This window comes from Psittacula echo, assembly GCF_963264785.1.
Source record: "Psittacula echo genome assembly, chromosome: 2".
NCBI classification, from domain to species: Eukaryota; Metazoa; Chordata; class Aves; order Psittaciformes; family Psittacidae; genus Psittacula; species Psittacula echo.
Window position 1 is genome coordinate 113,603,797 of NC_137737.1, and position 18,660 is coordinate 113,622,456.

Sequence of the window (18,660 nt, forward strand, 5' to 3'; positions counted from 1 at the left end):
TTTGATTGCTAGAACATGGGGCAGGTTGCAACAGAAACCTCCATCATCCTTACAAATGGCATGGGCTGCAGACTGTGAAAGAAACAACTAAAAAAACAGGAGCAAAATAACTTAGACTGTGTAAGATACCTGCAGTTTCAGGTCTGCCATCACATTTGACAGAACTGCAGCCAGAACAAGAGACAGCTTGGGTGAGATTTCCCAAGCTGGCTAAACCAAACTGCTGCCTTCCAGCTCTTCCAACAGTTAGTGAGTCTGCTTTCCTTGCACCGGCCCCAGTGGCTGGTCCATCCTCTGGTGAGCCAGTTCAGTTCATTTGGATGGCAAAAAGCCACTCGCTGCTTTCCTGTGTTACCTTTAGCAAGTTGCACTGGCTCACAAAAGAGCTAGGTGAGCCTTGCACTTGGATGAAGGAAAGCAAGGGGAGTGGGAAGATAAAAGGCAAGGAGAAAGTACCACTGCTGCAATAACTCTAGGCATGCCATGTGCCACTATCAGTGCTTACCAGATATATTAATTGTTAGCTAGAATTTTGGAGGCTGTCCAAAGATGTCTTTATTAAGCACTGACAAGACTTTCCTTCTGCGAAGAAATTTACGGTACAGTATGCTGTCAATACAAACTTACATTTGGCTGTAGAACCTGAGCAGAGATTGACAGCCACATAGAAGAAATGAGAACATCTTCACTGACACTAGTGTGATAGGAGGTGATTATCAGCTGTCACAGTAGGGAGTGTGTTTAATTTTTCAGGAGTTGTTTTGACCTTGCCAGTTAAGAAATTACTTAAGAAAGATACCTACTTATGAAAGCTTACATAAACATACCACCTTTCAGTTCCTGTATCACAAGAGGGCATTTCCAACTGCACATCCTGCTCCTCTCCCGTCAAAGAGAAGGAAAGGAAAACCTGCACTGATATATGAGTACTCTTGTGGTACCACGATGTTGCAGAGAGGACAGTGATATGAGAACACAAAACACAAGCCACCTGGAGGAGCTGAACAAGGAACTGATGACATGAAAGCCTATGAAATGTCTGCAGATTACAATAAGTGAATTTGACCTTGTTTAAGCTGTTGACTGGTAATTCAAATCACCAACTCCTTGAGGCACAGAATCATAGAATGGCTCATGATAGACAGATGCCTGGACTTGTTTGCTCCAACACCCTTCTTATAGCAGGGCTAATATGAAGCCTGATTTCCTAGGGCAGTGTTAGGTATGATGGGGCAAAACAAGGGAGAAGACCTAGGAAAAGAGATATTGACAAGGAAAGGTCACAGATAATTTATAAAGCTAGTACCCAGGTCACCAGAGCTCTATCTAGTCAGTATCTGGACATGGATACCAAAGAGGACCCCAGGTTATGCAAGAGCTCTCCTACATGTCCTAGTAGCCTAATAGAAGTGACAGTTTCAATAATGTTTGAAAAGGAAGGTGACCTTTCTCCCTTCTTCATATTATATGGTAGCCAACCCTGACACTAAAACCATTAATGTAAACAATTGGAATTTAAACAATGGTCTGCAACTGGTGAATTAGAGCTCCCATATACCAAGGCAGCTCTTGGTAAGTGGCTAAGGCTCAGTGTTCTGCTTAAGCTTTAAATGAAAAGCAAGTCAAGTCTTCCCTTATGCTCTCCCTCTTCCCACAACTCTGAAAAGTTAATGTTCTTTAGTATTTCTATAGAGAAGGGAACTTCAAAGCAACATGAATACAGCATGCAGGCAAGTGAATAGACACATGCACAATAGAAAATTAGAGCACTGAGAACACAAAGACGGGTTTATATACAAAGAATGGTAAGAAAAGACATCTTTAAGTGTAAATGTAGATTGTAGAATATGGGTCACTTATCATGTAAGAATAAACTGTTATGTTGGAAGGCTATTCATAAATATCAAAATGTTCTACAAAGAAATATTTATTGCCAGTTCCACATTTTGTTTTTAATAGGAGGTAAAAGAGACCAGACCTATATGCCTTTCCTGAGGCCCCAGTGACTAGTGCTAGCAGAATGTGAATTTTGACATCTAAGCGCTAGAATGAGTGAAGAAAATCTCTTGGAAAACTCCCTTACTTCAACTAATTCTGCAAGAATAGATACTGGAGCTAACAAACTCCAGTTGTTTTCCTGTTTCATGTCCCAGCCTTCATTTATTTTGCAAGCCCTTTAGTTATACTGTTTCCATAGAAGCCTTTGCTCTTCTAGAATAAAATGAGAAGCTACTACTTCATGGCAAGTTATCCCTATCAGAGAAGGAAAAATCAACAGCTTATTTAAGCTCCCATTACTTAATTCAAGTGTTATAACTGAACTTCTGTAGCATTACAGTAGATCTCTGTGAAGATATAGCAAATTAATTATCAATGAAGGAGCAAATAAAGTGCTAGCAGGGCCTGAGCACAAGCAGTAACCTCCTCTTAAATACCCATTAGCTATTGCTTCATTGATAATAAATTATGACAGACTATGTAAGAACTACCTGAATATCAAATGATATTATGAGGGATGCACAGGTAAGAAGTAGAAAATTAATTCATACTAGCAAGACACAAAGCCTTTGTAACAAAAGAACAATTCAGAAAACATTTGAAATCAGTTTTTACTGCATTATCTTCATGATCCATCAAAATGCAACAGGACAAAGTGTGCCATTCTGTGCTAAGCATGCGCATGTCAGAGGTGATCAGCAAGGATACTTCTGTGCACCACTCAAAAAGACAGAATGTCAGATACATGCAAAATCAGTATCAAGTTGAGGAGAGAAAACCCTTTGGACTAAAAACCATAATCTAATAAACCACCACATTTGCATTACAGGAGAAATAACAGCCATGACAGGGTCCCTGACTGGCTGGTCTGTGAATAGTAAACATCTGTAAGCTTTACCTTCTGAATATCCAGTTTTTAAAGAATTCTAAGTCACCAAAGTCCACGTAACATTTTGATTCACCAGTAGAGGCCACCACACGCTTCATAAAACTATCAGACCAGCCCTGTCAATCACTACTCATTTCAATGCCGGGTGATTGCTCCGGGCTGGGTACCGCCAAGGCCAGGCTGCTGCTCTGATACTCCAGCAGAAATGTCTGCTTCTTCAGAAGCTACATTTTCCTTGGGTATTTTTATTTTACATAATTTTTTTCCCTTACAACCCAGAATTCAAGCCCATACCAAATCATACTCATTCTGAAGATCCTATCTTTGCTATCCCTTGCATTTGTCAGACAGTTCCTAGAGTGTTTTCAGCAGTTTTCCTTGGCTTACAAAACCACTTTGGGTGCAATATGGCAAGGCTTGTCTACATGGCGTACTGTTGTTCAGTGGGAACGATGACAGTGCTTTCACTTCAGACAGTGCTGCACAACAAAAACCCAACGTCAAAACTATGTCTCATTTGCCTCACTCATCCAGGACATAAGAAGGGGTTTTAAGGCCCAGTGCCAGAAAACTCAGATTCCCATACAGTTCATCATATAGCCTCCTAAGAGATACTCACAGTGTTTCTTGATACATAAGTAAAACATTTTTTTCCAAATGTACACACAGGCTGTAAGTCATATTTGCACTATGGTCATCCATACCTACTATAGATTATTTCCACACTTATTTCCAGAGATACGTCTGCACCTGCAGAAAGACTTTTGCTTCAAGGTTTACACTGATACTAAATAAAGAAACTTTAAAGGAAAGGAAATAGCATTTCCAGGACAAATACAATATTTTAAATTTTCACTCCAGTTGAATTCCATGCCTTGAATTGCAGTCAAGCAACCAGGTAACAAACACATGGAAAAGAGGAATTTCTTCTGCTGTCTCTTAAATCCATCTGTACTGGGCTCTTGTCTAAATCCAGGGCATATTTGGGATTTCTTCCTGACAAATATTGCACTGCTACCATACTCAGCTGTCTCTGCTGAGCGTAAAATGTAAAAATGCAGATCTGTCCAAAAGTCCAGTAGACAGTGAGACAGGGCTCTTCCTTAATCAAAAGGTGCTGTCAGGATTCCAGTAGCTTTGAGAGACTTTTTGTAATCTGTTGAAATGCTCTTTCAAGAGGAAGGTGTAAGTATCGTATCCTGTTTTCTGAAGTACACAATATACACAAAAGTATGCAAGCAGTGTTGCAAAGAGCAAAGTATGTCAATGATACTGAAATGGCAGACAGGTCAAGAACTGAATGGGAGAAGGATTAACAATGAGAGATAAAGATATCTGACAGTTCATTAATGATACTTCTGAATAGAATTATTCTGAAGGTGAAGCTAAAACCATTCTATAATGTACATCCCCATAGTGAAATGAGGATAATGCATCAGGTATTAGACTTTCTGAGCAGATGTACAAAACATGAGGAATGTCGTTTCAATAGACAAAGAGCAGCATTATGCAGTCTGGTTCAGAATGTCATTTCATTTACGCTTTGAGAAAAATACAAAACAGAAGAATAAATAAGAATTTTAAAAGCTTATTTTGATTTCACTTTAGCATTTATAACTCACTTGGTTTCCATGTACAATGAATCACACATACCTACAATAAAAGTGAATGGGCCTGGGGTCTAAAAGCAAATATGTATGTGAGGGTTTTTCACCGGCTCTGTTAAATAAATATTATCTTCTCTCAAAAAATAGAAAGAACTGAGAGACTTCTGCCTCTAAAAACAAATCCTTAAGTAATCTGTGACAATTTCTGAGAGTTAGCTCTGCAAAATAGTGATTGCTGTGCTTAAAACACCTGTACCTTAATTTCAAGTACATCTACACTTCACTATTAGTGTGAATGCATATGTGTATAGGTACAACTGACTGTATTCAAGAACCAAACCAACATAGCTAAGTATAAGAATATAAGGAACTTCTGTGAAAACTGAATAAGAGTTTGACCAAATACATAACATATAGTCATATGCTTTTCTTAAAGCTAGGAAAAACTATTTTCAGAGCAGTTTTGCTATTTTTTTATTATTTTATTTTTTAATCCCTATTCATAATGGAAGATCATACCAGACCTCCTTTCTCTCACCAGAAGCCAGTTGATTCTAATTTCTACTCTGAATCCTATCTCTGGGAAACTGTGCCAAAATTCTCTGCTAGCTTAAATAACTTTTTGTTCTTCTCAGAGCATACTTCAGTAGGTGCAAGAATAGTGACACCCCTTCTCAGCCTTGTGTATATCTGACATGGTCCTCTTGCAAAACAGGATCTTGTAAAATATATTGTAGACCTTAGATCATGCTGGTAGTTTTTTCTTGACATGTTCCAGTTTTCCCCCTTCACATAGGAAACCACTGCTGTATACAGCTTTTTAGGTGAACTGTGCCGTTGTCTTGCACAGCATAATTTCTTGTAATTCTCTGTTCCAGAAATAATGTGCCCAATACATATGCCTTATGCAAGTTTTCTTCACAGGCCTATCTCCCCATATCCTCCTGATCTGCCATCTCTAACTGATAAGAATTTGAGCTTAGGCATTGCAAGGATGCATTCCTTACTGTTATTTATGATCTCATTTCTCTTTAGTTCTCAAGGTCTTTTTGCTTTTGTGCATATGATTCTGGTCCCCCCACTCAGTGCTGCTTATGCCTGTACCTCACTGCATTATGTTATCCACACATGTACTCACTATCAGCACATTTATCTTTGCCTGCTTTGAGCTCCTAAAATATAACTTTGAGGTAGACCACAAATAACTTTGTGGTAATTTCCCTTCCAGAGTGTCTAGCAGTGTAAATGTAGAAGTTAAAAAGCTATCGCACGTTTAGTTGCCATGATGGCTGTTCCAGTACAGACAGTGTGACATCATGTCAATATCAGGATGAGTAGATCTTGATAACTAATTAAATTAAAAGAACAATTAAGAAACTTCTAAACAGCTGACAATGACATCAGTTGAAAACAGCATGTGTTCACTGCGACCTTTCCTCCTTCTCAACACCTCATTTAGGCTTAAACTTCCATTGGGCTTGACAAAAATCAAAGATAAAACAAGGTATTTGATACTTGATATCTATAATAAAACAATATAGTGGAAAAAAACTTACCCTTGCACTCTTATAAAATCAGATTCCAGCATATGAGGATGCAGAAGTTCCAGGGATTTGGGAAGGAGAGAAACACAAATAAACACACTGTGCATCTCAGCAAAGCCAGCTGTATACTTTAATATATCAATAGCAAGGCCCACAATACTCCTGGTCCTTTAAGACTTGAGTTTAAAGGCCATTTTAATTCAGCTCCATAAAGCCAAGTGAGATAAGAGACTATGAAAGAGGTAAAAATGCAGTACTAAAAATGTTCATATGTGTTGCTTAACTGTAAAAAATGCATCTGAGTGCTAGTTCTGATCTGTCCCACTGTTGGATGCAGCTATGGCTTATATCTATGAAAAGAGAGGAGCAGAGAGGGAAGTCAGGGAGGTCCAGCAAGCCAGCTGCAATGCCAAATAGTTTTACATCCTGCCTGCTGGAGTTCTCTATTTCCCCATTCTGAGAAACTCAGTTGCTGGGTGTCTTGACTATTGAAGGAATGCTTGGGCTACTTAGGCAGAACAGGCAGTCTTGTGTCTCAGAGACTACAGAGAAGACCACCAATTGCCACCAAGTGTGGTGTCCTGGGTTCAGCAGTAACAGCCATTTTTCTCTTTCTTAGTAGCTGGTGCAGTGCTGTGTTTTTGACTTTCAGCCTGGGAACAACGCTGATAACACCGATGGTTTTAGTTGTTGCTAAGTAATGTTTACTCTGACCAAGGACTTTCTGAGTCTCATGCTTTGCCAGGGAGGAGGAGAAGCCGTGAGGAAGCAGAGACAGGACACCTGACCCAAACTAACCAAAGGGGTATTCCATACCACAGCATGTCATGCCCAGTATATAAACTGGGGGGCAGTTACTCGGAAGGGTTAGATCACTGCTCGGATCGAACTGGGTATCGATCGGTGGGTGGTGAGCAGTTGTATTCTCTTCCCTTGTTATTTCCCTTATCATTATTATTATTGGTGGTAGCGGTAGTGGTTTGTGTTATACCTTAGTTACTGGACTGTTCTTATCTCAAACCATGGGAGTTACATTCTTTTGATTCTCCTCCCTGTCCCTCCGGGAAATGGAGGAGGAAGAAACAGGGGGAAGTGGCTGCATGGTTCTGAGCTACCAGCTGAGCTTAAACCACGACAGGTGGAGAAACAGTTCACCATTGCACCACTCCCTGAATTGAGGCTGGTACTGTTTTCATATCCGAGACACTTGAAATGGTAAATTTTTACAAATAGAAATAAGGAACAATTCTGGAAATATTAATATGCTATGGTGATATACATTGTATAAATAGTCCCAGGGAAATAATTCAAGAATGCACAGAGAATAGCTAGTCACTGCTGGATAGGAGACATAAAAACAGCTCCTTGTAACAGCTTGGGATTGATTTGGGCTCATACATCAAAGGGCAAATAGAATGGAAGTTGCAATTTCATTACTGCGTCTGTCAAAAGAATGTATTAATTGATCCAAATTCTTTACTGTCTTTAATGGATTGAGCTGCCAGAGAGGATTAATGCCTCACAAATTTGGATGAATTATAGGTTAGGATTCTCACAAGCTTGTCAGAAGAAAAATGGTCTCTTTACAATGAAACTGATGGCTAAGGTTAGCTCCTCCAAGTGCTAAAAAGAAATCATGCTAAGTGAACACAATTAAAATACGCATTAAACCAAACCAAAACAAGACAAAAGGAAAAAAACCGAAGAAGCTTGTCTGCTATCAAATCTTTAAATACTGTGCTTTCAAATTTAGTATTTCCTTTCTTTAGATCTGAATAACAACAACACTGCAGAATGATAATTGAAGAAGTGGCTTCTGGACAGACTAGAAATGTACACAGAAAAAACCCTATGCCATTACTCACATGTAGAGAATTCCTTTTATTTTCTTATAAAATAAGAAAATTCTGTGCATAGAAATAATATCCCCTCTATGGACTAACTCGGTAGAAACCGAAAACATTCACGTTCATAGTGAAAAATGGCATTGATGGATCCTGCATACAGGCATAGGACTTGCTTTCTGTGTGTGTGGTTCAAGGTCTGAGCTTCTGACAACTTTGCAACACTCATTAATGCTTGAGGACTCTGGCTGATACAGTGAGGAATGCATGGATACAACGACTGAATCTTTCATAAGGAATGGTATTTTCTGTACCACTTCTATATCCCACCTCTGCAACACTCTCCTTATAAAGGCTTTGTCTGATAGCCTTTCTTCCTCTTCTGTCTTGTTTTTGGGGCAGAGCATGTTGGGGTTTTTTGTATTTTGGACAGCGAGAGAGAGAAATGCCATCAAGAATGGGGACTGAAATGAAAATAGTCTTTTGACATGTAGTGTTATTCGTCACTCTTCACGCAAAGCAACATAGGTCTGGAAAACCTTAACTGTCTGGAAACTGTTTTCCCCTCTCTTAACAAAAAGTGCTTATGATGCATGATCTGCAAACACGTAATCTTTTGGCGTAAAAAGGTCATGCAGAACTCAAACATATTGATTCAGGAGTCTTGCAAAGAAGCTTCATAGCTACAGTCAGCCAGCTGCTTTTCTCTGTGCAATCAGCTTCTTACTGGAACTACAGCAGTGATCATATGTCATATTTTCCTCTGGGAAACCCCTGCCTATGAGGAGTTGTAACAGGATGCTCAGTCAGGATTTCTGAACCAAAGAAGAAAATGAAAGTACACTATAATGAAGGGGAAAAAAAGGGGAGAAGATATCTGAATCCAAGTCTTCATATTTGGCCAAAAGCAAACATTTCAGCCAAATAATTGCAAATTTTGCATACTGCAGTCACTATTTGCACACATTCATTTCAACTAATTGTTATTGCCACTGTTGTAGATATTATTAAAGATGGTGTTGATGGAAAACATCTGTCAGTCTCTCAGGGTTCTCCTCACAGGACTCTGGCTTTGTAAAAGTGCAGTGGGATGACAGGGCTCTTACCATCTCCCTACAATCTCTCTTAAGGCACAAAGACTTGCATACCAGTAGGGTGGGAAGCACCAGCAGTGATTCCTAGGCAAGAAAACTGTGGTGGCTGCCTGTGGACCTGCAGTGACCTGAGACAATCTAATGCTATAACCTAAACAAGGCATGACAACAGTCCACCTATGAGGCTACACATGCAGTTTTTTCCTCTCAGCAAAGTGGTGTTCCCTTTTTAAGATGTTACAACTCTAATTTCTTTGCCTTGAACCAAGTCCTTTTCATCTCAAATCCCATTTTTCACTGAATTAGAGTTCGACATTTAAGACACTATAAACAGACATTAACTTCTGTAACACAGTATGCTCTCAGAAACAAAGACCCGTGGCATCTAATAGAAGTTTTCAAGGTGAAAACTGTTGGGGTAGGAGGTAGATGAAGTCCCTAATAAATAGCATCAGACTCATCAGAGAAAAACGTAAGAAGGCACTTTGGAAGAGACAAGATCTCCCCATTCTCCCAAATCTCTCAGAGAAGTCAGCTGCATCAAATGCCATGTAAGCTAAAACAGTAACAGTACCAAGGGTAGCTGGTCGCCATAAGCAGATCATCTGTTAGTGGCAAGACTGTCTTGCTTTACGCCTACACCAGCATGAAACTTCTCTGGCACTCAGTGAAGCCTAACATTGTAAAATCTTGCCTGCCACCAGTTTGTTGGTGCTGACATGAAACAAGAAACAGTTGTTGGGGCTGTGGAGGGCACTGGTGTCAAAGTGATGACTTCGTAGTCAGCAGCAGGGGCTACCAGTTAAGAACTGGGAAGATCAACAAGGAAAAAGTAAACCAAGAAAACCCACGAACAGTTTTAAGGCCCCTACAAGATCTGCAGAAGCCTAGCTGCTGTTCTAACATTATTTTTCTGTGAAACTGAGAAGGCCTGAGGCTGATTTCAAAAGCAGAAAATCCTAATAGGGTAGCTAAAAGAAATGTGCCAGTGAAAAAAGGTCCTGAAGGAGTAGTAGCTGTCCAAGTTTTCAAAGTGACAGTGAGAGTTCACGAGCTCAACAAGAGAACACATTCCCCGGCCACCGAATTATGGTATCTTTATTTGACAGCATTTCTAATTATCATCTCTTATTGGAGTTTGAAACTAAACCTCAAAGCTTAAAGCACTGACTACATCTCAGTGCATATCTGCTTCTGTTCATTAAAAGCCCTTCTTGAATTAGATCTGCAAGCATGGGAATTTTTATTGAAAGCCAAAGCCTAGATATCTTACCAGTGACTTTGTAGACTTGACTCCTGGAAAAGTGGTGGGCCCATGTCAGACAGTCATTTTCAACTTCTGTGCTTCAAAAAGTACTAAAACCAAATTAGAGATAATGCTTTTCCAAGGTTTGTTAACCTTGCTTGCTCAACAGCTGCTCTCTGTTCCACAGCTGCTCTCTTTTCATTTTAAGGCTGAAAAGGAGCTATAATGGCCTTGGCATTGCCAGAATTTGGGGAGCAGTGTTCTAAAAGGTGCAGATCAATTTTTCTCTTCGTGAAGGATGATTGGCAAACGTCTGCAGTCTGAGGACATTTACATCATGCAATGATGAATGCCACAGACGTACAGTAAATAGGGCTGCTGCGAAATTTAATGGCTGCTTTAGATGTTTCATTTCTTATTAGAAAAGGTCAGCTATTGTCCTAGCTCGCATGATTAATGTGAGCTCCTGTATCTTTATGGAGTGTTTCTACAATATGTGCTTTGCAAGTGACTGTTTCTTCGTCATTTCAGACTATACCAAGGTTTACTACTCAACATGAATTTAGATTTGTTGTTGAATACAAGCATTTTTCCAGCAGGCTAGTGTAAGCTGTCCTACTGGGAAGAGACTTATGTTTGGGGCCTAAACAACATTTGTAGCCCACTTTAGTACAATTTATTCCAGCAGGATGGCTGAAATTCATTCTTGCAGTGCCATTTTTAATAAACAAATTACTAAATCTATGCAGCACTTTTCTACCTGCATTCTGTGCATTTGAAACAGGATTTATTATTTTTTTATCATTGTTATTTTCCTGAGGCCTGGACAGCTTGCTGACATCCATACAAACAGAAAATATTAACAAGCTTTAGTTTCCTCGTTCCAAAGTTTTTCATTTTATACCTACAAGCTTAGCTCTTTAGAGTAAATCTCATTTCTGGGACTTCAAGCAATAAAAGACAGACATATCTTCTGACAGGAAGGGACAAGTGACTTTGACTAGGTCCTGGGACAAATTGGAAGGTCACACTTGATAAAAGCACCCCAATTTGATTTAGGAACCCTCAATCAGCTACCGTACAAGTACAGTTTATACTCAAATACTTAGGCTCAATGTCCTTTACTTAGAAGTCCATCACTGGACAACCAAATAGAAGTGTACATCAGCCAAAAATGGAAGAGAATAATGAAATTAAAAGCTGTGAGATCTTTAAACTGACCACATTTCCCAAACAAACCACATTCCTTGAATTATTTCACAGTAGTTTTACATTTCAGGTAAGACCTATACTGCCCACAGTCCTTCAGTCTCCAGTTATTATCAGTATTTTACCCTTTGCTTCAAAGGCTTTTACAGAGGGGAGGCACTAAAACAAGAAGCCTAAACAGCTGAGCTAAATATTGTGTATATGAGGTTTATGCAATACAGCCATACCCATAAGATAAAATGAATCAATTTTATGAAAAGCTAATGTCACTGACATGCTATCCTTTCAAAATCTTGAATTATTAATAGGTATGCCAAACTCATGAAGTCTTCTAAAAGGTAGGCATTTATATAACAATTTTCAGACTATTAGGAAATAAAAACATAAATAGGGATGAGACATGTTTCATATATATTATGTTTGAGTCTCAACCTGAGAATCTACAGTTTGATTTTGCTTCTGAGTTTTGAGTTTGTTTAGCCTCCATTTATTTCTGTAACTGCCCATACACTCAGTTCAGCACAAGCATTAAAAAAAAAAGAAATGGCTGTCAGCAACTGAAGGCTTTTACCCAATATTCTGCAAGGTTTTACAACTATGTCTTCCATTAAAATAAGATCGGCTTATGTAGGCATACTAAAATGCTGAATATAGATAGCAATTATTTACCACAATTTAAAGACATTAAGAACTTGTCAGAATCAAATCAATTCTTGGTTAAGTAAGGCACATTAATAATTGCCAGTTGATGAAACTAATATGGATTTTATTTTAAACTGAGAGAGAAGGAAAATATTCATCATCTTTGCCATTTTTATGGAGTTATACAGAGAATGAATTATTGATTATAGGCACAGGACGATTGAATAGACTGTAGATGTTTAGGTACTTGTCAAATTAAGAAGCATGATTACAATCAAATGCAGACTTGAGATAAAAATGGGTACAGTGGCTAACAATTTATTGTCAGTGAAGAACTGGTACAAATGACTTGAAGTCATTGTTTTGAATCAGGTAAAATATGAAAGATTTGGTTCAGGGTCCCGCATGGTTCAGTGCTCTAATGAGTAGATCAGATGCAATGGCATAGCAGTAGGCCAGTGTACACTGATCAGGGACCAATCATGAATTTTTGTGCAAGTGCTTTTATTGCTTTTTAAATTACATATGAGGGAATTACAGTATTAGAAATAATTTGCCATCAAATGTTTCCTTTGTCAAAGGCCATGTTCTCTGTGTTTTGGGGTATATGTTGGCAGCCCTGATCTGTCTTCGTGAGATAACCTCTCCAGCTATTTTTTTTTCAACTATGCTTATTAATGGTCATGCAGTGATGTGATTTAGGCAGTCGAATAATGATAGAATAATGATAGAAAAATAAATAGTTACTTTTAGTTAATGTTACAACTTGGTAGTGCAGCTATGCTTGTGTAGCTCTGGTCACCATATTCACAGCATTGTCTAGCAAACATAACTTAATCAGTGGATATGCGAAAAAAGATCACTGTCGACATTTTATCTGGAACGTTTTCATGGGGCTACTAAAAATGACATACAAACTGTTCTTTGAAAGGTCATATGTATGTGTGTATTGATTTAATATTTAGAGATGCTTTCATCAGTCAAAAAGGCACAGGATTCTGCAAGCATTTTTTGAAAGCTCGCTATGAGTTTCTTTTAGAACTGCAAGTACAGTGCTCACAAAGCTAAATTAAAATTGCGATTTAATTCTAATTATGTATTTGCCCTTTAAGAAATATTGAGCACTGGGAAGAAATTCAAGCTTATTTTTGTTTGGAAAAATGAATTTCAGTAGTTAAACTACAATTATAGTTCTGCTTTCGGTCACTGACCGCCTGATAGAGTTAAGTGAGTAATATTTTACTGTAAAGCATTTACACCACAAATAATATGTTATATTCCAATATATTTCAGACCACTGAACTGAGATTTTTTTTAAAGCCGACTATACAGATATACAGCTACATTTATCTGAAAATATAAGAAGATATTTTCATAGGAGTTTACCATATAATAGGGTAGACTTTAAGTTTTCATTTGCACAAATACCATCAAAATGAGATAGTAGAAGCTTGTCAGTTACAAGTAAATAAATCCTAATCCTTGAGGGGGAAATGGGCACTGGATTATCCAGAGCAATAGCTCACTTGTCAGCCCTTTGGATAAACTGATGATTAAGGAAAAGCACTTTGTAATGCGTGATTTAACCCTGCTGATTTCATTATAATGATCTAAATGAGACACGTATGATGAAGTGAGTTGAGACTCATGAATCTCTGGACTGTAAAAGCAATCTGTAAAAGGAGCCTGGTGAGACACACACAACTTGAGACCTTGCTGATCCCTCATAGGTTTGTTGTAGAGGAAAATGCTGAAGTCTGGAGTCTAAAGAGGAGCTCATTGCCATAGTGTTGGTGTTACATTATTTAACCCATGGTCTTCCATGGTTTGGTCTTCCAAGCCTGGAAGAGTGACACTTGTCAGGGAGACACTGTTCTTCCAACCCTGACTACAGTGACAACATAATGTGTAAGGAAACCAGGTGCTTAAGAACAAGATTCACAAAAGAACTCCTGCTCAGTCCAAATTTCCTACACAAAACCCTCTCCCTAGAAGTCCAGGGAAGAAAAAAAAAGTGTAATTTCTCTCTTGTACGTTAATGTTGATCAGGTAGCTGAGTCACCAGAGTGCTGAGTCACCAGAGTGCACCAGGCTCTGATGAGGAAGAAAACACGGAAGTACTTTATTGTGAGGGTGGTGAGGCACTGGGACAGGTTGCCCGGAGAAGTGGTAAATGCTCCATCCCTGGTGTTCAAGGCCAGGCTGGACAGGGCCTTGGGTGACATGGTTTAGTGTGAGGTGTTCGTGCCTGTGGCAGGGGGGTTGGAACTAGATGATCTTAAGGTCTTTTTCAACCCAAACTATTCTATGATTCTATGATTCTCATCAGGTTTGAGAACAGATCTCTAGACTGCTTAACTATATGTCCTGTGTGTTCTGGTCATACTCAAAAGCAGATCCTTATGGGGAAGGAGCCTGCTGCAGCACAGGTACAATGGAGCTGGGTGGCAGCTTAGCTACTGTCCTGAGGATTGCAGTTATTCATTGAGAACATAAAATATACTTCAGTCACTTATGAGATCTGAGCCTAAGTTTCTGGCATTTTTTCTCCAACTTCCACACAACTGGAGGGCTTTTTACAGGCCCTATAAAAGGGCCACTATGAGGTGCAGAAAGCAAAGGCTGCCCAGGTGTGGGAAACATGGATGAAGGCAGAGGCATAGCTGCTAGGAATCTTGAGGCTGCAGCTGCATCATTTCCAGGTGGCTGTGTTCCCACACATGAGCTACAGAAGCAAACATAAAGAAGAGTGTGAAAGTAAATATCCTTCCTGCATCTGACACATCCACTCATCCTACAGCCCGCTTCTACCTCTACATTCATGGGTGGAAGCTATCATCTGTCAAGGGTGTGAACTTCCTGGTACATATTTTTCATGGCTGGAGAAGAGAATCTGCACATGGAAAGGTCTTTTCAGGTACATATACAGTAGGGTAAAATCCAGGCCAAAAAAACCCCATAGCTTATTCCCTTTCTTTATATGCCCTTCTAGTAATTTCAAAACCTGTCCACCTACCTTACTTTTTATGGCTGTTTTTCATACAACTTTTAATTAACAATAACTTTTCACATTAAAAGTTAATTAATTTTTCCCCCATAGTGAATCATTGGTCAACAATTCATAGCAAGTCTTATTAAAATCCAATGTAATTACTCGACATGTCCTGAGAATATTGCAAACACTTGGTTCTTACAGTCACAATGATTAAAGAATTGAATTTTCTGAATATTTTTCTTAGAGCTTACACATCCACCAAATCAAACGTATTGGTCCTTTGTGCTAGATTTGTGAAAACTACACTGCACCCAGCCAAGCTACTCAGCTAAATCCTTTCTATCAGATTGGAACTGGAAAGGACTGTGGAGTTTGCATGGAAAATTTGTAAGTGCCATTCTTCTTTTTGTTCTTACTTCTTGAATTGCTGATTGCATTCTCCCCTGTCTGCCTCACTGGATTTTCCACTAGGGATTTACAACAGCTCACTATATAAAGAAGGAAAGAACAAAATAAATAATGACCCATAGACGCCTGCCAATTCTGAAGAGGTTATTTACCTGGGGCTTTCAAGTATTTCATAATTATTTGACACTACTGACTGCTTGTGCCAAGTTCACATATTTCCATACGCCTGCTGCAGACTGCACAAATACATTCCAGGGTTCCAATTATACATCTGTTCAGCCCTACATGTAGCTCTTCCACTCAATTTATGATGCTAACAGGTGTTCCTTAGGATTCAGTGTGCATTGCATCACTCATCACATACCTGCCATCACTTCTTAAGTGTCAAAGACTCACTTGGCCTCCTTTGTCCCTCCTCGCTCTCTATACTGGCACATAAATCACTCCTGTGTTAGCGGTGCCCAAGCTGCAAGATTCTTGCTGCAATGCTTCAGTGAGGCCAATTTGCAATGAGTTTAGAAGATAAACAGGTAGAAAATTAATTATTTAAAATGCAGAAGGCCTCTGATCTATGTTTCTAAGAGCTGGCCTACGTTTACAGCAAAAGCCCTGTTTAGCAGAACTAGATCAAATGCACATAAGATCTTCTCAGCATTTGGTTTCTCAGTAGCTTTTGAGATAGAAAGATCTCCACACTGCCAAGTGAAGACAAGTGCCTTCTCAAATCTGAAGGCAGATTGCATTTCTCTTGCTTTCCTTATAAATCACAGGTCTTGCAGACCCTTCACATCCTTTACATCACCACCCTGCAGGTACTAACATTTAGCCCTGCTCTCCATCCCAGATGGGCTTGATTTTGACTGATTGTGACCTGCTCTGAACTAGTAAAGGTGACCCTTTGGATGTTAGTGTCGGTGATCAAGACAACTGAAACCTGGTTTTACAGAAATGGGGATATATAGCCTGTCTCCTTTCTCAAGCTAGGAGCAAACCTTGGATTTATTCACAGTCTGTCTATATGGGAAACAACAACATATTATATTGCAAAAAGTAACCTGATAAGGAAAAAGCAAACACATCAAGTCTGTCTTAACTAAAGAAAAAGGTAATTGAAAGATGTCTCCTTTGCAGGACTAGTCAAAATCCAACTTCAAGGATTTGGGTGAAAAGATCTGATTGTTCACATGATTCAGAAAACTGTCCAACAATAACAATAGCCTTGAGATTCATAGTTCTTTAATAGAGGAATCATGCTAAAATGACTGACAAATCCTTGTATATGCACAGCTCCACATGAGCTAGCTGTTTCTTTTAAAGTAAGAGATGATAATTTTCCAGGTTCTGCCTAGCTGCCATTACCAACAGGCAGGTTTCCTAAGACAAAATTATAGTGCATGTATGAAAAGATGACAAAGAGATGGGGGGGGGGGGAAACCAAAACCTGAAAAGGAACTTCTAAGTCACAATGCCACAAAGCTTTCTTTCAGTCAAGATCTCACAGAGAAAAATGTACAAAACCAGCTACCAAAGGAAAATCATTACACAGGAGTGGGTGCTTTTTGATGTTGTTTTCCTTCCCACCAGTTCTTTGGCTGCCGCTTATTAGACCGTTCCTGACATAGCAACATAACCAGGAGATGTGTTTGGATGGAGTACAAAGAGGTAGAAATACAGCAGGCAAGGACAAGAACAGTTCATTACACCAGGACAATTTTGCACGCTGATGCTCTTCAGATTAAGGAAGTAAAGCCTGTGGGGAGTACAAAGGGCTGAAAAGGGGATTACACTAAATATCACAGAAAAAATCAGCTACTACCAGAACTTTAAACTCACTAGGTTGTCTCTTCGTTTTTATTACCTTCCAGTATTGCTTATTTCCTCTAAATCTAAAAATTGGCTCATGTGTTGGCAGGAATTTTTACTCACATAAAGAAGAATAAGAACTTTTTCAAATCACAGGTAAGATCTAGCATCCACATTTGCTGATAAACAGAAGCAAAACTTGCACTTCCTTTGAGGACAGACAGAAAAGTGTGATGACAAAAGCTGGATGAAACTGATTAATAACAACAGCAACAATCTGTGTGGATGAGGCAAGAGTTTTAAACTGCTTTCCATCTGTGTGAGCTCACAGCAATGTTCACTTTTAGTTTTGAAAGTTACAAAGGAAAAATTACACCCTTCAGCTGGGAATGAATGTGGAAAAAGATACTGTGAGACCACAGTAAACTTTCTGATGTAGGAAGTCTACTCTTTCAAACCTGCAAAGTTAGGTGACATTTGCACACTGTAAGCAAATCACATTCCAGCTGATTAGGCCCTCCATTATGTGCTTTTTAGTACACGAACTCTTGCTTCCTTGCAAATACTTCCATAGCTGATTTTAATGCCTATTAATAAACTATTAATGACAGGACTCCAAAATAGTGTCAGCACAGCCAGTTGTAAGCCACGCTATTTTATTGCTAAAACCTAAGAGTAAATGTGAAAACAAGATTGCAACAGACCTGGCTTAGCATTGTTTAATATCAAGTTTAGACTCTCTCCTTCAGAGCACACGTAACTGGTTTCTCTTCCCACATTACTCTTTCCTTATGTGTGTTTGATAGATGTGTAAATGCATACTGTAGCCCTGATGAAACAGGTGCTCATACAATATTCTCAGGAGAGCCACTTCTCAGAGAGAAGCAAATGATGGCAGTGGCAACTGCAGAGCAAACATGAGTTGGCTACGGCAGTATTGTCACGGCAAGGATTAGTCCTCATGAAAACTCTATTAGGGTTTGTCATATTTGTGACTAGGCAGCTATGGAAACATATAAGATGCCTACGCAGATTTTCCATTTCCTTTCCTGCCAGCTCACAAAAGCAAAGCAGTGTGGTTCAGAGAAGACAGGGCTACAACACAAATGATGTGGTAAAGCTTAGCAAGCCTGTTCAACTTTATGGCATGCTGCATGAGGGAGAAGCTCCAGAGGTTTGTAGTCATCCTGTTCTCCAAGGCAGCTAGGCTGGAATGTCACTCACTGCTCCACTGAGGGAGTTCCTTTTTTAAGCATCTGCAAGCTGGAGAGCTGGAGTGATTTCAGCACACAAACTACCAAAGCATGCCCTTCTCCATCTGAAAGCTCAGCAGCAGCCAGTGCTTGTTCCAGATTCACACCATGGCCCAGACTCACCTCTC